The 21,156-nt window shown below is 40.1% G+C and overlaps 1 protein-coding gene and 1 pseudogene across 2 annotated transcripts in view; one reads left to right on the top strand and one right to left on the bottom strand.

The window, feature by feature from the left end:
* MEGF10 (multiple EGF like domains 10) overlaps positions 1-21,156 on the top strand; it is a 380,133-nt gene that overhangs the window by 59,146 nt on the left and 299,831 nt on the right. The window lies entirely within an intron of this gene.
* LOC103244459 (small ribosomal subunit protein uS5m pseudogene) lies at positions 3,424-4,889 on the bottom strand (annotated as a pseudogene).

The following is a 21,156-nucleotide window of genomic DNA, read 5'->3' as shown; positions in this document are numbered from 1 at the left end:
ATTTCTCCCCTCTCCACCTTTGGGCTATTATCATATATTTTACTTCTACATGTTGAAAACCACAATATGTTGTTATTATTTTTGCTTTAAATAGTCAATTAAGTTTTAAATATATCTAAATAAAAGGATATATGAAATTCTTTATGCATATAATGATAACCTACTTAGTTATCATTTCTAGTGTTCATTTCTTTGCATAGAAGCAGGTTTTCATCTGTTACTATCTTTTTTCTGCTTGAAGAACGTCCTTTAACAACTCTTGTAAGGCAGGTTTTCTGATTAATTCTTTCAGATTGTACGTCTGGAAAACTCTCCATTTTGCCTTCATTTTTGAAAGATATTTTCATTAGGCAAAGAATTCCAGGTTGGTAATGTCTCTCTTTCCATACTTTAAAGATGTGGTTCCCTGTCTCTTACCTTGCATTATTTCCAGCAAGAAAGCTGCTATCCTCTTTGCCTTTGTTCTTCTGTACCTAATCTGTCTTCTCTTTCTCTCTCTTCCTCACTTCTAGAATTTCCTCTTTATTGCTAGTTGTAATTTGATTGATACAGTTCATTGTATCTCTTGGGTCTCAGTAGTTGTCATCAATTCAACTAGTATTTCTTCAAATTTTTTTTATACCTCCTTTCTCCAGGGACTCCAGTTACTATATATTTGACTCCCGAAGTTGTCCCATAGTTCTCTAATGCCTAATTTCTCCTACCATCTCTTCTTCAGTCTTTTTCCTGTTTATTTTTAAGTTGCTGTCTTCAAATTCTTTCATATAGTCTTCTGAGATGCCCAATCTGCTGTTAACCCCATCCAGTGTTTTTCATCAGATATTGTAGTTTTCATCTCTAGAGGTACAGTTGGTGTTTTGTATCTTCCATGCCTCTACTTAGTATGTTTTTCTCTCTAGCTTTTTGAACATATGGAATACAGTCATAATACTTGCTTTAATGTCCTTGTCTACTGATTGTCATTGTGCCATTCCTGGGTCAGTTTTGATTAACTGATTTTTCCCTTCATTATGAGCTTTATTTTCATGCTTCTTTGCATACCTAGTGATTTATTAGATGCCAAGTATTGTATATTTTACTTTATTGGGTATACTTTTTGTATTTCTGTATTCTTAAGTGTTCTGGAACACAATTAAATTATTTGGAAATAGTTGTGTTCCAGTTTGGTCTTGTTTTTAAGCTTTGTGAGTTGGGACCGGGGTAGTTTTTATATAGAGTTAATTTTTCTATTAGTAGGGAATCTTAGTTCTCTTCCAATGCCACCTAGATTACAAGGTTTTCCACTGTGACTATTGAAAACAGGCACTATTTTCAGCTCCAAACACTGTTCCCTCTAATTCTTGTGGGTGAGTTTCTTCACAGACAGGCACTGTTAGTGTAGAACTGAATATTCGATGAAAACTCTCTGCAGATCTTAATTCTCCTGCTGTGCAGCTCTCTCCTCAAAGGCATTCTCCCTTGTGAACTCTAGCCACCTCGACTGCCCAACTGCACCTCAACTCCAGGAGATCACCAGGTCCTGATGGGGTAACACTTCCTGGAGCCATAGACTTTCTCCAGATAGTAAGTACAGATAATTTTGCTTCTCCTCTCCAAAGGATCATTGTCCTTTGTTGCTTAAAGTTCATTGTTTTGATATTTGTTAGATATTTAAGGAAAGAAGGTAAACTAACAAGACAGGTAACTTTTAGGAAATAACTATCTTACTCTAGCAAAATACCACAGGGGGTTTAAAAAAAAAAAAAAAAGGAGCCCCACTCTCACCAGATAATGTCACAGGCTGAGAACTTTCTTCATCATCCAGCCTAACATGGCCTTCTCCCTATCCCGTGGTGTCATTAGGGTACTCTGCCTACTTCCAGCAGAAAGGCATCAGTGGAGGTCTCGGGTAGAGCCACATTAGGGATCCTGGATCTCCATCCTCACTAGGCAATAACGAGGCAGTGCCCCACACTAGCACCGTCAAAGGAAGCATGCTGAGAGATTTAAATAACTCCCAGAGTTTCATAACATAACAGTGAAGATGTCCAGGATACAACCAAAGTCACTCATCATAACAAGAACCAGGCAATTGTAAACTTGAATGAGAAAAAACATCAAGGGATGTCAATACTAAGACGACACAGATACTGAAACTTTATAACAAGAATTTTTTTTTTTTTTTTTTTTGGAGACAAGGTCTTACTCTGCCGCCAGGCTGGAGTGGTGTGAACAAGGCTTACTGTAGCCTCAACCTCCTGTGATCAAATGATCCTCCCACTTCAGCCACCTATGTAGCTGGGACTACAGGTGCACACCACCATACCTGGCTAACTTTTAAATTTATTTTTATTTTTTGTAGAGATGAGGTCTCACTTTGTTGCCCAGGCTGGTCTCAAACTTCTGGGCTGAAGCAATCCTCCTGCCTCAGTCATGCAAAATGCTGGGATTACAGGCATGAGCCACCACACCCAACTGATGACAAGGATTTTAAAGCAGCCACCATAAAAATGCTTCAGTGAGTAATTGTGAACACTCTTGAAGCCATTAAAAAAAAGTCTCAGCAAATAGGAAACCTCAGCAAAGAAACAGGAGACATAAAAAAGAAATCAAATGGAAATTTTAACTGAAATATACGATGATAGCCAAAGTTAAAGTACTGCATGGATGGGTCAAGAGCAGAATGGAAACAAAAGAGAAAATAACCGGTTATCCTGAAGATAAAACAACAGAAATTACCTAAACTGAGCAACAGAGAGAAAACAGACTGAAAAAAATAAAATAAACAGAGCCTCAGAGACTCACGGTATGATAATAAAAGATTTAACATTTGTCATCAGTGTCCCAGAAAGAGGACGTGGGTGGGGCAGAAAAAGTATGCAAAGAAATTTGAAAAGCATATATATTCCACAGAATGAGTAAAAACTTTTGTAAAGCACGTATCTGATAGGGGGCTTATACCTAGAAACTATAAGGAACTCAATAATGACCAAAAAAAACACAAACTTTTTAAATGGGCAAAAGCTCTGAATAGACATTTCTACAAAAAACATATATAAATAGCCAATAAGCATATGAAAAGATGTTCAACATCATCATCCATCAGGGAAATACAAGTCAAAATTACAATGGTGTAAAATTAGTCACCATTTAACATTCCCAATAGTAGCCTACAAGCTTCTGTTTCCACTGTGGAAAACAGTTTAGCAGTTGCTCAAGGTAGTCAAGTTACTTAACTGCTCTGTAAAATGAAGTTAATCACATTCACTTTGGAAAATGAGTTAATATATATTAGCTATAATAATTATAGCAATTATTATTGTGCATATTATTACTGATGGGTCAGACTATTAGCCCTGTCTCCCTAATTCATTTGCTTTTGCTATTTTGGATGAATATTTAAAGTAGTCTTGAACTGACTACTTATGTAAAGGTCCTATCACATTGGCATATACCATGTGCTCAGTAAACGAAAGCTATAATTATTCATTTCTAAACAGTTTAAAGATTAAACTTTCCTAAAAACAAAACAAAAAAACCAAGGCAACACCCCAAGCTGTGAGGGGCTGAGTCTTTCCTAGGTGCGGGGCAGCACAGGCACTGGCTGCACAAGGCCAGGGAGGTTATGTGGCGGCTCTCTTTAAACCAGGCCGCACAGAGCGCTTCTTTCCCTGTGCAGTCTTCATGTCTTCCCAGTCCAGTTTGATGTCTGGAACCTTATCATTTGTCTCCGGATCCTTACTCAAGGCCCCCTGGGAGAAGGCAGCCAGGATGGGCAGAGGGCCACATTCCTGAATTTCCACAACATGGAGGCCCTTCTTAACAGCCAGCTGTTGAGTTTTCTGTCTGGAGAGCCCACAGAAGAGGCCACAGGTGAGGCTGAGCCTACTGACGGACCCAGAGACCTTGGCATACATGTCATTGATGCCAGTGAGCCTGCAGATGGTGGTGATGGCCCTGTGGCAGTAGAGGCCATAACCTTTGGGTTGTTTCTTCATCTTGATATGTGTCCTTTTAAATCTTAATGAAATATCATGGAATATTGTATGGTCTTCATATTGTTCTATGTAATGCAGATAGTGAACTGCTCTGTTCTTTGCTTTCCTAAAAGCGTCCACCCATTCAGTGGTTTTCCCAACAGCAAAACCTGCAGCTCCTTTTCCGTTCCCCACAGCCACCAGGACATGGACCGATTTCTTTCTTCCCTCTTTCCGCTGTCATATTGAAAACATTTTTTACCTCAAGTGTCCTGGTATCAAAATCCTCATATGTTTCTCCACTGGGACCAGGGTCAGGCAGGCCAAGACTGACGCCTCTCCATGAGTTTCCACTCCATCCTGGCTCCCGTTTAACCTTCATCTTCCTCTTTAGGCCCCACTCTTCTCTCTGCTGGATCATGTCCACCTCCACCTTCTCCCGCTCTTCCTTGCGTCTTTGGGCAATGGTCTGCACTGCTCCATTTTTCATAAGAGGGACATTCAGATCAGGCCACAGAAAACAGTAATCCCCTTCACCAATGATCTGACCCCTGTTCAGATCCTTTCCTTTCTTCTTTTTAGTTCTTTTGCCTCTTCCTTTTCTTGCTCCAGCACCAGTCCCTGCCAAAGTACCTTTCCACAGCTCAACTGCAGTCAATTTAGTGAAGAAACTGTACGCTGTATACTGGGCGCATCAGGTGACTGGGGGAAGAAATAACAGCCTTGTGTCTGCAGCACATGGCTCAAGCTGGCCTAAGGAGGGGTGTCTCTGGTTCCCATTGATGACAAAGGGCCATTGCTGAAAGAGGTCTTCCATGCCAAAATGGAAGCTGTTGGTAAGGTGTTTAGGGAAAGCTACCTCCCTAGTAAATGACCCGCCATCCCGCTGCACAGCACAGGGAGGCAGCCCACAGTGCGCACCGCCGTCACCATGCTGGAGCCCGAGCAGCGCTTCCATTGTGCTTTAAACCTATTATTCTGTTAGAGTAGTTGTGGCGAAGTAAAATAACATTTGGACTTTTGGTATTTACCTACTTACTTGTATCTTTAATCTTAAATATTTTTAGTATAAGTGTATACAAAAGGAGAAACAACTCTAAACTTCTTTCTCTTTGGTTTTGTGACCTTAGATCCTTGATAGGAATACTCTTTTTAGTTCAATAGATTGAAGGATAGAATTTCATTCGTTAGCATAGAAAACATTGTGGGTCATTTTACCAATAAAAATCCTTGAGGAATAATATTTTATGTCCTCAAGGTCTTTCTGGCTCACATTGTCATAAGAGTTACAAAAACAAAAAAACTTTAAAAAATTACAGTTTTTTGGGGTCTGTCTTTTTAGGTTCAAATGTTTCACACTAATTCAGATGGAGACTTTTCCTATTCCCTAAAGACATTCTCCTCTCTAACAACAAGACTCAAAGTTTTAAGATGAACTCTCAACTACAATTTAGTGAAAAGTAACCAGAAAAGAAGTTTCTGACATTTTGGACTGGATGAAAGAAAAATCCCCCCATTTTCTCTTTTGCTTTAAATGAAAAGACTATAAATTATAGAAAAGTAGTCTCAAGGATATAGTATTTTAGCTAAGGATTTCTTTTATTAACATAGGGATTCACTTTGCCTTTGAGTCTTTTGCAAACAGCATTGGAAGTGAAATAGCTTTATAAAAAGTTACCTTAGCCTACAGAGGTTAATGAATTAATTCTGTAAAAAATTTAGATTTTGTATATTTTAAAAACCCTAAATAATCTAGTCAGATGTTGTGATGGGTTGAACTGTGCCCTCCCAAAAGATATGTTGAAGACCTAACCCATAACACCTCAGAATGTGAACTTATTTGGCAATAAGGCTGTTGCAAATATAATTAGGATGAGGTCATACTGGAGTAGGGCAGGCCCTTAATCCAATATGACTGGTGTCTTTATGAGAAGACAGCCATATGAAGACACGGAGACACACATTGAGAATGCAATGTGATAATGAAGGCAGAGGATGGAATTATGCTGCTACAAGTCAAGAACATCAAAGATTGCCAGCAAACACCAGAAGCTGTGAAGGACTTTCCTGCAGCTTTCAGAAGGAGCTTGGACCTGCTGACATCTTTATTTCAGACTTTTGATTTCAAGAACTGTGAGGTGATACCTTTCTGTTGTTCTAAGCCACCCAGTTTGTAGTATTTTGTTATCAAAGTTCTAGGAAACTAATACAGCTTCTAATAATAATTATCATTTTTTATAATCTTAGAAAAAGAAAATATATCCTACTTATGTAACTATCAGGAGACCTCAGAAAGTCACTTGGCGATGCTGTGACCCATGATCTTTTAAAAAAAATCTGACAATTTTGTGTTATAACGTAGAAGACTATGGTTTGGATAGAGCTCCAAGTATCCTTAACACATGATGGGAAGCATGTGGTATCCTGCACAACTGCTGTATTCTTGCCCTGGACCCAGTTGCTTCTTGAGCCCAGAGGTCCTCAAACTCATGTAGAGAAACCCCATCTCAGTGGGATTTCTGCATTTCCTTTTTACCTTCCTTTTCTTCCTACTTTCCCTTGCCTCATTAAAATAACAACAACAACAAAAATAACAACAACAAAACCCAACCAGGATGTAGATGGGTCACCAATGATATAACTGATTTGTTGTCTTATTTCATCTATTTTATCCACCCCCCAGCTTTATTGAGGTAAAATAAAAAATAAAATTTATCTACATATATTACAAGATGTGAATGTGATAACTTGAGATACATACACATTGTGAAATGATTACTATAATGGAGTTAATTAACACATCCATCACCCTAACAGTTATGACTGCATGTGTGTATTTGTGGTAAGAATACTTGCAATCTCTTAGCAAATTTCCAGTAAACAACATAGTATTACTAACTGTAGTCACTAGACTGTACGTGAGATCCCCAGAACTTATTCAGCTTATAGCTGAAAGATTGTACCCTTTGACAAACATCTCCCTGGGCAACTACCATTCTACTCTCTGTTTCTATGAGTTTAACTAGTTTAGGTTCCACATTGTATTAGGCTGATCTCACACTGCTATAAAGAAATACCTGAGACTAGGTAATTTATAAAGAAAAGTGGTTTAATTGGCTCACGGTTCTGCAGGCTGTACAGGAAGCATAGCAGCTTCTGCTTTCGGGGAGGCCTCAGGAAACTTTTACTCATGGCAGAAGGCAAAGCAGGTGCAGACACAGGACAGAGAGTGGGGAGGTGCTACACACTTTTAAACAACCAGATCTCACAAGAACTCACTACTAGAACAGCACCAAGGGATGGTGCTGAACTATTCTTGAAGGATCTACGCCCAAGATCCAGTCACCTCCCACCAAGCTCCACCACCAACATTGGGGATTACAGTTCAACATAAGATTTGGGCAGGGACAGAGATCCAAACCATATCAAACACATAAGTGAGTCTATGCTGTATATATCTTTCTGCGTCTGCTTTATTTTGCTTAGCATAATGTCCTCTGGGTTCATTTATGTTGTCACAAATGGCAGAATTTTCTTTTTCATGGCTGAATATTCTATTCTATTGCACCACATTTTCTTTTTCTTTTTTTTTTTTTTGAGATGGAGTCTTGCTCTGTCACCCAGGCTGGAGGGCAGTGGTGCGATCTTGGCTCACTGCACACTCTGCCTCCTGGGTTCACGCCATTCTCCTGCCTCAGCCTCCTGTGTAGTTGGGACTACAGGTGCCTGCCACCATGCCCGGCTAATTTTTTGTATTTTTAATAGAGACAGGGTTTAATCGTGTTAGCCAGGATGGTCTCGATCTCCTGACCTCGTGATCCACCTGCGTCAGCCTCGTGAAGTGCTGGGATTACAGGCGTGAGCCACTGCACCCGGGCTGCACCACATCTTCTTTATTCACTTGTTGATAGACATTCAGATTGTTTCCATGTCTTGGCTATTGTGAATGATGCTGCAGGGAACATGGAAGTGCACATATCTCTTCAAGATCATGATTTCATTTCCTTTGGATACAATGGCCAGAAGTTGGATTGCTGGATCTATATGGTAGTTTTATTTTTAATTTTTGGAGGAAACTCCATAAATTAGAGTTTTGGAGGAGACTCCATGCTGTTTTCCATAATGGTGGTACCAATTTATATTGCCACCAACGGTGTACAAGGGTTCCCTTTTATCTACATTCTTGCCAACACTTGTTATTTTTGTCTGTTTGATAATAGCCATTCTAACTGGAGTGAGATTATATCTCATTATGGTTTTGATCTGCATTTCCTGAGTGATTAGTGATGTTGAGGATTTTAAAAAATATACCTGTTGTTCATTTGTATATCTTCTTTTGAAAAGTATCTGTTTAGGTCCTTTGACCATTTTTAAACTGAGTATTTAAGTTTTTTTTTGCTATCGAGTTTTGTGAATTCCTTAAATATTTTGGATATTAACCCCATATCAGCTGTATGGTTTGCAAGTATTTTCTCCCAACAACAGATTGGTTTTTAATATGATAAATCCATAGTTTTGCCCAACCTTTGAAATAATTAAAACATGCAGGTATCCAGACTGGCAGCCACTTGGAGAATGTGACTCCAACTCTTTCTGGGCAGCACCTTAAGAATTGCTGTGATAATTACCTAGTCGTGATTCTTAACTCTGGTTGCACATTAAAAATCACTTGGGAAGCTTTGAAAGCCTTCTCACTCTAGACCAATTAAATACAAAATTCTAGGGACAGGGCCTAGGCACCAGTGATTTTTTTTTTTTTTAAAGATCTTCAGGTGATTCTAACATACAGCCAGGGTTGAGAACCAGTGGCTTACTGTCATGTTGGGTTACTGTTGGAGCCTGAATGCCCTAATAACGAGAAGCAGAGGTGAGCACCCGCTCTGCTCCTCACAACCCTCTGCTTTTTGTCTGATTGCAGTTATGTAAAGCCCAAGTGGAACTAAGACTAAGCCTGGTAATTGTCATGGCAATGCCCTAGATTTTCCTATCAAATCCAATCTTATTTAGGGTGGGAGACACAGAAGTGACTCTTGTGAAATTAAAGTACTTCTGCCCCTATTTAGAATATTCAGCATTAAATTTGACAGAGTTTTGCCATGAAATTTCGAATACCAAAACTTTTAAAAACAGCAGATCTCACCTGATTCGCAAAAGTTTATCATTAATTGTAAAGTGTGCTTGATCACACAGAATTATCTAGGCAATCAGCATCATGCATAGCCTTTAATGCCTCTGCTGAGCATGGGTTCTGCATATTGATCACAAATTTGAAAATTTCTCTGCTTATGCCTCATCACTCCTGTCTTTGATTGAGTATAACATAAATGGAATTTGAAAATCGTGGAGCTGTGGGGGACCTGTGGAAATCGTTTTGTCTAGTTCTTTGCCCTTACAATTGTATGTCTAATCTACTAACACAGTCAGGCTACCAAGGTCCCTTGTTAAATTCATGAATGCCCTAGCATGGACAACTGCAACATCCTTGTAACTGGTTTCGTCCTCCTATCCCCCCTTTCTCCATGTTACAATCAGAGTAATCTTTCTAAATAGAAATCTAATCAGGTCACTCTCTTCTTTGTTTAATAGTCTTTGATGACTCCCCATTTACCTCAGGTCCAAATTTAAACTCCTTAGCCTCACCTACGATCTGTGAACTGATCTAACCTTGTCTCCCTCTGTGGCTTCATCTCCTAGAGCTCTCCTTTCTCACTCTAAATTGCAGTTATAACGGGATTCTAAACGTGCTCAATGTAGTTCTCCAAATGTGTCCTCTATGCCACCATACATTTGCACATGCTGTTCTTTCCCTCTAGGATGTTTTAGAATCTAGAAGATTGGGTGCACGGTACTTATGTCCTGAATAAGAAGCCTTAGTATTTTGTTTTTTGAATAAGAGTTTCACAGTTACATAACAAGAACAAGGTCAAATGGATTGAGAATAGAACTCTCTGGGTTTGGTGGTGGTAGTGTTGGTATTTCAATGGCCATAATGGAAGAGAGAATGATTTCTTTATCTCTATCTATCAATCTATCATATCTATCTAATCTATCGTCTCTATGTATTATATCTGTCTGTCATGTATATCTAGCTACCAATCAACTAATAGTTGTATCTCACATATAGAGATTTAGATTAGTCACACTCTTCAGTTTATGGTATGTTATTACTGCTAGTCCACACAAAGCTGCTATTTAGTTTTTCTTTTAAACTCTATTAAAACTTCTATGGACATTCCTCACTCCTATTTTCCTCCTCCCACATAAGAAACTATTCCAATGTATTTAATGAGGATCTTTTTATTCGTATGTATTCTTTGGTGTCCATATATTTTAACATTTCTTTTAACAGTACTGTGTTCTATATCTCCTATATATTTCTTTTTTACTGTTTTTAATATCATACATGTTGCTATATGCACATCAGATCTGTGGCTTTTTAACTTCTGCAACAATCATACTTCAGCTATCCACCTTCACTTCCTCTATGCCAGGTAATGAACACCCAGATGGACCCCGACTCTCTGTCCCTACAAGCAACATTGAAATGTATATTTTCTCAGATGTCCCTTTTGAAATGTGAGAGACTATATTTGGGACAGGTACTAAGGAATGGGTCCTAGTCATGTGCACACCCAATCTGACCAAATGGTGCTATAGAGGTACCAAATTGTGATACAGAATGTGGGCCGATTTCCATGCCCTCCAGAAGTGCATGATATCCCCACCTCTCCACCAACACTTGGCATTTCCCAGCTTCCTAATATCTGCACATATTACAGGAGTAAAGTGATGCCTCATTTGTTTTGTTTTTGTTTTTTTAAGTAGACTTAATTTTTAGAGCAGTTTTAGATTCACAGTAAAATGGAGCAGAAGGTACAGAAAGTTCTCATAGCTTTCCCCCATGCTTCACCACTCTCTTCCATAATCAACATCTGACACCAGAGTAGTACATTTATTACAACTGATGAACCTACATCTACACATCATTATTACCTAAAGAGAGCAGTTTTCATTAGGGTTTTCTCTTGGTGTTGCATGTTCCATAAGTTTTGACAAATGTATGATGACCGGTATTCACCATTATAGTATCATACACAATAGTTTCACTGCTTTAAAAATTCTCTGTGGAGACAGGCATGGTGGCTCACACCTGTAATCCCAGCACTTTGGGAGGTTGAGGCTGGTGGGTCACCTGAGGTCAGGAGTTTGAGACCAACCTGACCAACATGGAGAAACTCTGTCTCTACTAAAAACACAAAATTAGCTGGGTGTGATGGCGCATGCCTGTAATCCCAGCTACTCGGGAGGCTGAGGCAGGAGAATCGCTTGAACCTGGGAGGTGGAGGTTGCAGTGAACTGATGCAGAGATTACGTCTTTGCACTCTAGCCTGGGCAACAAGAGCGGAACTCCATCTCAGAAAGAAAAAAAAAATTCTCTGTGGTTGGCCAATTCACCCCTTTCTTCCTCCTTGTCATCTAGCAACCACTGATCTTTTTGCTGTTTTCATAGTTTTATTTTTTCCAAAATATTGTATGGTTGGAATAATAGAGTACATAGCCTTTTCAGATTGGCTTCTTTCACTCAGTAATATGCATTTGAGGTTCCTCCATTAACTTTCATGACTTGATAGCTAATTTCTTTTTAGTGTTGAATAATATTCCTTTAGTTAGATGTTGTCTTCATCCACTTTGTGTTGGTAAAACAGAATAACTGAGAATGTATAAAGAAAAGAGGTTTATTTAGCTCACAGTTCTTCAGGCTGAGAAGTTCAAGGGCACTAACCTGGCTTCTGGTGAGGACTTCCATGTCACATCATAACATGGTGGAAAAGTTCAAAGAGGAAGGCAGCACATGCAAGGAGAGAGAATCAAGGGGCTTCCTAGTTTTATAACAACCCACTCTTGAGGGAACTCATATATTCCTGGAGAAGTAGCCCAGTCTCACCAGAATGAGAACTCACTCCCTACTGTGGGAATGGCACTAAGTCATTGATGAGGAATTTTCTCCATGACCCAAACACCTCCCACTAGGCCCCACCTCCCAAAACCACCACATTGGGGATCAAATTTCAATGTGAATTTTGATGGGAACAAACAAATAATATCCAAACCATAACAGATCTATCACAGTTTATTTATTCATTTACCTACTGAAGGATGTCATGTTTGCTTCTAAGTTTTGGCAATTATGAACAATATTTGGCAATTATGAACAATTATACAGTATAAACATATGTGTATGGGTTTTTTTGTGGATATAAATTTTCAATTCATTTGGATAAATAACAAGGAACATGATTGCTGCATTGTATGGTAAGAATATATTTAGTTTCTTAAGAAACAGCCAAATTGTCATCCAAAGTGGCTATACTATTTTGCATTCTCAATGGCAGTTCCTGTTCTTCCATCTTCACCAGCATTTGATATTGTCAGTCTTCTGAATTTTGGCCATTTTTATGGGAGCATAGTAGTATCTCAATATGGTTTGAATTTGTGTTTCCTTAATGAAGTATGATGTGAAATATATTTTCCTATGATTATTTGCCATCTGTATATGTTCTTTGGTGAGGTGTCTGTGCAGGTCTTTTGCCCATTTTTATTTTTAATTAATTAATTAATTTATTTTTGAGACAGGGTCTCACTCTGTTGCCTAGGCTGAAGTGCAGTGGTGTAGTCATGGCTCATTGCAACCTCTGTCTTCTGGGTTCAGGTGATTGTCCCAACTCAGCCTCAAGAGTAGCTGGGACTACAGGTGCAATCCACCATGCCCTGCTCATTTTTGTATTTTTAGTAGAGATAGGGTTTCACCATGTTGGCCAGGCTGGTATCAAACTCCAGACCTCAAGTGATCTGCCTACCTCAGCTTCCCAAAGTGCTGGGATTACAGGCATGAGCCACTGCACCCAACCTCATTTTTAAATCGAGTTAGTTATTTTCTTTCTTTCTTTTTTGTGTTTTGAGACAGGAACTTGCTCTGTCATGCAAGCTGGAGTGCAGTGGCATGATCATGGGTCACTGCAGCCTTGACCTTCTGGACTTAAGTGGTCCTCCCACTTTGGCCTTCCAAAGTGCTGGGATTACAGGTGCGAGCCACTGTGCCTGGCTGGTTATTTTCTTATTGTTTAGCTTTCTTATTGCTTCTTATTGCTTATCTTCTTTCTTTTTTAAAAATTTCCAACTTTTATTTTAAGTTCAGGGGTGCATGTGTAGCATATGCAGGTTTGTTACACAGGTAAATGTATGCCATGGTGGTTTGCCATACACATCATCCCATCACCCAGGTATTAAGCACAGCATCCATTAGTTATTCTTCCTGATCCTCTCCCTCCTCCCACCGCCCACCGGCTCTAGTGTGTATTGTTCTCTGTGTGTTTTTGTGATTCAGTTCCCACTTATAAGTGAGAACACATGGTATTTGTTTTACTGCTCCCATGTTAGTTTGCTAAGGATAATGGCCTTCAGCTCCATCCAAGTCCCTGCAAAGGACATGATCTCATTCCTTTTTATGGCTGCATAGTATTCCATGGTGTATATGTACTACATTTTCTTTATTTAGGCTATGATTGATGGCCTTTTAGGTTGATTCCATGTCTTTGCTATTGCGAATAGTGCTGCAATGAATATACATGTGCACATATCTTTAAAATAAAATGATTTATATTCATTTGGGTATATAACCGGTAATGGGATTGTGTGGTCAAGTAATATTTCTGCCTCTAGGTCTTTAAGGAATTGCCACACTGTCTTCCACAATGGTTGAACTAATTTATAATCATACCAACAGTGTAAAGGTGTTCCTTTTTCTCCATAACCTTGCCAGCATCTGTTGTTTTTTGACTTTTTAATAGTAACCATTCTGACTGGTATGAGATGGTATCTCATTGTGGTTTCCATTTGCATTTCTCTAATGATCAGTGATAGTGAGCTTTTTTATGTATGTTTGTTGGCCACATGTATGTCTTCTTTTGAGAGGTGCCTGTTCATATCCTTTGTTCACTTTTTAATGAAGTCTTGTTTTTTCTTGTAAATTTGTTTAACTTCCCTATAGATGCTGGATATTAGACCTTTGTCAGATGCACAGATTGTAAACATTTTCTCCCATTCTATAGGTAGTGTGTTTAGTCTGTTGGTAGTTTCTTTTGCTGTGCAGAAGCTCTTAAGTTTAATTAAATCACATTTGTCAATTTTTGCTTTTGTTGCAATTGCTTTTGGTGTCCTTGTCATGAAATCTTTGCCTGTGCTTATGTCCTAAATGGTATTGCCTAGGTTTTCTTCTAGGGTTTTTATGGTTTTGGGTTTTACAATTAAGTCTTTAATCCATCTTGAGTTGATTTTTGTATGTGGTGTAAGGAAGGGGTCCAGTTTCAATTTTCTGCATATGGCTAGCCAGTTCTCCCAGCATCATTTATTAAAGAGGGAATCCTTTCCCATCACTTTTGTCAGGTTTGTCAAAGATCAGATGGTTGTAGGTGTGTGGTCTTATTTCTGGGTTCTCTATTCTGTTCCATTGCTCAATGTGTCTGTTCTTGTACTAGTACCATGCTGTTTTGGTTACTGTAGCTATGTAGCATAGTTTGAATTCAGTGAGCATGATGCCTCCAGATTTGTACTTTTTAAATTCTTCCTATCCATGAGCATCGAATGTTTTCCCATTTGTTTGTGTCATCCCTGATTTCTTTGAGCAGTGTTTTGTAGTTCTCCTTGAAGAGGTTCTTCATTTCCCTTGTTAGCTATTTTCCTATATATTTTATTCTTTTTGTGGCAGTTGTACGTCGGACTTTATTCATGATTTGACTCTCTGCTTGCCCATTGTTGGTGTGTAGGAATGCTAGCGATTTTCGTACATTGATTTTGTATCCTGAGACTTTGCTGAAGTTCCTTATCAGCTTAAGAAGCTTTTGGGCTGAGGCCAGGCATGGTGGCTCATGCCTATAATCCCAGCACTTTGGGAGGCCAAGGTGGGCAGATCATCTGGGGTCCAGAGTTTGAGACCAGTCTGGCTAACATAGTGAAACCCTGTGTCTACTAAAAATACAAAAATTAGCCAGGCGTGATGGTGTGTGCCTGTAATCCCAGCTACTTGGGAGGCTGAGGCAGGAGAATCACTTAAACATGGGAGGTGGAGGTTGCAGTGAGATAAGATAGTGCCACTGCACTTCAGCCTGGGCGACAGAGCAAGACTCCATCTCAAAAAAAAAAAAAAAAGGATCTTTTGGGTTGAGACAGTGGGGTTTTCTAGATAAAGAATCATGTCATCTTCAAAACCATAGTTTGACTTTCTGTCTTCCTATTTGAATACCCTTTGCTTCTTTCTCTTGCCTGATTTCTATGGCCAGAACTTCCAAACTATGTTGAATAGGAGGTGTGAGAGAGGGCAACCTTGTCTTGCACCAGGTCTCAAGGAGAATGCTTCCAGATTTTGCCCATTCAGTATGATATTGGCTGTGGGTTTGTTACAGATGACCCTTGTTACTTTGAAGTATGTTCCTTCAATACCTAGATTATTGAGAGTTTTTAACGTGAAGCAATGTTGGATTTTATCAAAGGCCTTTTCTGCTTCTATTGAGATAATCATGTGGTTTTTATCTTTAGTTCTGTTTATGTGATGAATCCTATTTATTGATTTGCATATGTTGAACCAGCCTTGCACCCCAGGGATGAAGTCTACTTGATCGTGGTGGATAAGCTTTTTGATGTGCTATGGGATTTGGTTAGCCAATATTTTTTGAGGATTTTTGCATTGATATTCATCAAGGATATTGGCCAGAAGTATTCTTTTTTTGTTGTATCTATACCAGGTTTTGGTATCAGGATGATGCTGGTGTCATGGAATATGTTAGGGAGGAGTCCCTCCTTTTAAATTTTTTAGAATAGTTTCGGTAGGAATGGTACCAGCTCTTTGTACCTTGAGTAGAATTTAGCTGTGAATCCTTCTGGTCTTGGGCTTTGTTTTTGGTTGGCTGGTAGGCTATTTTTTACTGACTCAATTTCAGAACTCATTATTGGTCTATTCAGGGATTCAATTTCTTCCTCTTTCAGTCTTGGGAGAGTGTATGTGTCCAGGAATGTATCCATTTCTTCTGTATTTTCTAGTTTCTGTGCATAGAGGTGCTTATAGTATTGATGGTTGTGTGTATTTCTGTGGGATCAGTGGTGATATCCCCCTTATCATTTCTGAATATATTTATTTGAATCTTCTCTGTTTTTTCTTTATTAGTCTAGCTACTGGTCTTTCTATTTTATTAATTTTTTCAAAAAACCAGCTCCTGGATTTGTTGATTTTTTGAAGGGTTTTTCATATCTTTATCTCCTTCAGTTTAGCTCTGATCTTGTCTTCTGCTAGCTTTGGGGTTTATTTGCTCTTGAATCTCTAGTTTTTTTTTTTTTTTTTTTGAGATGGAGTTTCACTCTTGTTGCCCAGGCTGGAGTGCAATGGCGCAATCTCAACTCACTGCAACCTCCACCCCCTGGATTCAAGTGATTCTCCTTCCTCAGCCTCCCGAGTAGCTGGGATTACAGGCATGTGCCACCACACCTGCTATTTTTTTTTTTTTTTTGTATTTTTAGTAGACATGGGGTTTCTCCATGTTAGTCAGGCTAGTCTTGAACTCCACACCTCAGGTGATTTGCCCACCTTGTCCTCTGAAATGGAGTCTCACTCTGTTGCCAGGTTGGAGTGCAGTGGCATGATCTCAGTTCACTGCAATCTCTGCTTCCTGGGTTCAAGTCATTCTCCTGCCTCAACCTCCTGAGTAGCTGGGATTACAGGCATGGGACACCACACCCAGCTAATTTTTGTATTTTTAGTAAAGACGGAGTTTCACCATGTTGACCAGGATGGTCTCGATCTCTTGACCTTGTGATCCACCTGCTTTGACCTCCCAAAGTGCTGGGATTACAGGTGTGAGCCACTGCATCCAGCCGATTCTCTAGTTCTTTTAGTTGTGGTGTTAGCTTAACTTGAGGTGTTTCTAGCTCTTCAATGTGGGCATTTCAGTGCTATAAATTTTCCTCTTAACATTGCTTTAGCTGCATCTGAGATTCTGGTATGTTGTATCTTTGTTCTCATTAGTTTCAAAGAACTTCTTGATTTCTGCCCTAATTTTGTTATTTACCTAAAAGTTATTCAGGAGCAGATTGTTCAATTTCCATGTAGTTGTATGGCTTTTAGTGAATTTCTTAATCTTGAGTTCTAATTTGATTGTGCTGTGATCCAAGAGGCTGTTTGTTATAATTTTAGTTATTTTGCATTTGCTGAGGAGCGTTTTACTTCTGATTTATGTAATCAATTTTAGAGTAAGTGTTATGTGGCAATAAGAAGAATGTATATTCTGTTGTTTTGGGGTGGAGAGTTGTGTAGATATCTATCAGGTCCACTTGATCCCAAGCTGAGTTCAGACCCTGAATATCTTTGTTAATTTTCTGTCTTGATGATCTGTCTTATATAGTCAGTGGGTGATAAAGCCTCCCACTGTTTTTGCATTGGAGTCTGTCTCTTTGAAGGTCTGTAAGAACTTGCTTTATGAATCTTTGTGCTCCTGTATTGGGTGTGTACATATTTAGGATAGTTAGCTCTTCTTGTTGAGTTGAACTGTTCACCATTATGTAATGCCCTTCTTTGTCTTTTTTGATCTTTGTTGGTTTAAAGTCTGTTTTGTCAGAAACTAGGATTGCAACTCCTGCCTTTTTCTGTTTTGCATTTGCTTGGTACACTTTTCTCTACCACTTTATTTTGAACCTATGTGTGTCTTTGCATGTGAAATGGGTCTCTTGAAGACAGCATGCCAATGGGTCTTGGTTCTTTATCCAACTTGCCACTCTGTGTCTTTTAATTGGGGCATTTAGTCCATTTAAGGCTAGTATTGTTATGTGTGGATTTGATCCTGTCATGATGCTAGCTGGTTATTTTGCAGATTTGTTTATGTGGTTGCTTCATAGTGTCACTGGTCTGTGTGCTTCAGTGTGTTTTTGTAGTGGCTGGTAATGGTCTTTCCTTTCCGTATTTAGTGCTTCCTTCCGAAGCTCTTGTAATGCAGGTCAGGTGGTAAAGAATTCCCTCAACATTTCCTTGTTTGAAAAGAATCTTATTGCTCCTTCCTTATGAAACTTAGTTTGGCCAGGTATGAAATTCTTGGTTGGAAATTCTTTTCTTTAGGAGTGTTGAATATTAGCCTCCGATCTCTTCTGGCTTGTAGGGTTTCCATGGAGAGGTCTGCTGTTAGTCGGATGGGCTTCCCTTTGTAGGTGACCTGGCCTCTGACTCTGGCTGCCCTTAATATTTTTTCTTTCATTTTGACATTGAAAAATCTGATGATTGTGTGTCTTGGGGATAGTCTTCTCATGGAGTATCTTACTGGGGTTTTCTGCATTTCCTGAATTTAAATGTTGGCCTGTCTTCTAGGTTGGGGAATTTGTCCTGGATGATATCACGAAGTATGTTTTCTGAACTGGTTCCATTCTCCCTGTCTCTTTCAGGTACCCAAATTAGTCGTAGATTTGGTCTTTTAACATAATCCCATATTTATTGGAGGTTTTGTTCATTCCTTTTCATTCTTTTTTCTCTATCCTTGTCTGCTTGTCTTATTTCAGAAAGATAGTCTTCAAACTCTGAGATTCTTTCTTCTGCTTGGTGTATTCTGCTATTAATACTTGTGACTCCATTGTGAAGTTCTTGTAGCATGTTTTTCAGCTCTATCAGGTTGGTTGTATTCCTCCCTAAACCGGCTATTTTGACTGTCAGCTCCTGCATTGTTTTACCATGATTCTTAGCTTCTTTGCACTGGGTTGCAATGTGCTCCTTTAGCTCAGCAAAGTTTGTTTTTATCCACATTCTGAAGCCTAATGCTGTCATTTCAGTCATCTCAGCCTCAACCCAGTTCTGAGTCCTTGTGGTCATTTGGGGGAAAAGAGGGGCACTGGTGTTTTGAGTTTTCATTGTTTTTGCACTGATTCTTTCTCATCTTTGTGGGCTTATCTACCTTTGATCTTTGAAGTTGCCGACCTTTAGATGGTGTTTTTGTGTGTGTTCTGTTGTTGTTGTTTTCTGTTTGTGTTTTCTTTTAACAGTCTGGCTACTCTTCCATAGGGCTGCTGCAGTTTGCTGGGGGTCTGCTCCAGACCCTGGTCATCTTAGTTTTTCCCATACCAGGAGGTATCACCAGTGAAGGCTGTGAAACAGTAAAGATGGCGGGTTGCCCTTTTGCCTGGAAGCTCCGTCCCAGGGGGGTACTGACCTGTTGCCAGCTGGAAGGCATCTGTAGGAGGTGGCTGGGGACCCCAGTTGGGAGGTCTCACCTTTTCAGGAGGAACAGGATCAAGGGCCCACTTAAAGAAGCAGTATGGCTACTTCGGGGTAGAGCAGCTGTGCTGTGTTGGGGATCCCTTCAGTCCCTGATTAGTTTGGGCTCTCCAAGACCCACAGGCTGGACAAGCTGAGATGCCTGAATAGCCAAGGTGGCAACCTGCCCTGTTCCCCTGAGCACTCCAATCCAGGGAGACATTAGAACTGTATAGAACACAGGTGGTGGTGGCTGGAGGCCCTGGCTGGGAGGAGCTGCCCTACGAGGAGGAATAGATTAGGGTCCTACTTAAAGAAGTAGTCTGGCCATGCCTAGACAAAATAGCCATGCTGTGCTGGGGAACAGCATCTGCTCCCTTTGGCTTGGACTCTCCAAAGCATGCAGGCTGGAATGACTGAGTCCTTCAAACAACCAAGGTGGCCTCCCGTCCCCACTCCCCTCCCAAATATGCGCACGCACGCACGCACACACACACACACGCGCACACACACACACACACAGCATCTCAGTTAGAGATCAGAGCTCTGTTCATGGAATACAGGTGGGGTGGCTGGAGTTCCTGGCTAGGAGGTTGGGCCCAGTGAGGAAGAATGAATCATGGTCCTGCTTCAAGAAGCAGTCTGGCCACATTCTGGTAAAGCAGCTGTACTGTGCTCGTGGGGACCCTTCCTTGTCTGGACTGTTTGGATTTTCCAAAGCCCTTAGTCTGGAACAGCTGAGTTGGCCAAACAGCAGAGATGGCAGCCCACCCCAGGGGCTCCATCCCTTCTGAGGCAGGCTCCACCATGTTGCTGGTCACTGGCTGTAATTCCAAGCCAGTGGGTCTTTATCTTGTGAGGTGCCATGGAAATGGGGCCTGCAGACTGATGTTGCTTGGTTTCCTGGATTCAGCCCCCTTCCTAAGGGTATGCATGACCTCCCACCTTGTCTGAGCTGCAGATACCCTTGCTAGCGATCCCAGGGCTGGAGTATGTAAAGCTCCTGGGTCTCTCTGTGCATGCTTGAGAAGCTGCTATGCCGAGACTTCATATGGATCTGTGTGCGGGACTCAAGGCCCTAGTGGGGTGGGCACATGAGGGGTCCTGATCCATGGGTTGCAAAGATCGTGGGAGAAGCATGGTTTCTGGGGGTCACATAATCACTCACCACTTCCCTTGGCTGGGGGTGGGGGTTCCCTTGGTGTCATAGCCCCACCCTGCTTTACTTCATTCTCCGTGGGTTGTTTCCCTGATTAGTCCCAATGTGGGTACCTGGATATTTTGGTTGAAGGGGTTGAAGGTGCCGTATTCACTTGGCCCTTTCGTTCCTCTCCATGAGTGCCATGGACCTCAGCTGCTTCTAATCGGCCATCTTGGCCTTATCTCCCACTTATTTTCTTATTTTTTTATTGTTTAGTTCATTTTAGTTTTAAGAGTTCTTTGTATATTTTGGATAACAGGTCCTTATCAGATATGTCTTGCAAATACTTCCTCCTAGTCTGTGGCTTTTCTTTGTATTCTCTTGACAGTGTCTTTCCCAGAGCAGTTTTTAATTTTAATGAAGTCCAGTTTAGCAATTATTTATTTCATGAATTGTGCCTTTGGTGTTGTATCTCCTGTATTTCAGGAGTTTTTATAGTGTTGCATTCACATATAGGTTTGTGATCCATTTTGTGTTAACTTTTATGAAGGGTGTAGAAATCTGTGTCTAGATTCATTTTTTTTTTTTTTTTTGCATGTGATGTCCAGTTGTTCCAGCACCATTTGTGGAAAGATAATATCTCTTCTCCAGTGAATGCCTTGCTCCTTTGTCAAAAATCAGTTGACTATCTATATTCATGCAGTTCTATTTCTGGGCTCTCTATTCTGTTTCATTGATCCGTCTATTCTTTCTTCAATACCACAGTGTCTTGATTACTGTTA

The sequence above is a fragment of the Chlorocebus sabaeus genome, chromosome 23 (genome assembly GCF_047675955.1).
Source record: "Chlorocebus sabaeus isolate Y175 chromosome 23, mChlSab1.0.hap1, whole genome shotgun sequence".
Classification (NCBI taxonomy): Eukaryota; Metazoa; Chordata; class Mammalia; order Primates; family Cercopithecidae; genus Chlorocebus; species Chlorocebus sabaeus.
This window is presented reverse-complemented; position numbering and strand designations above follow the sequence as displayed.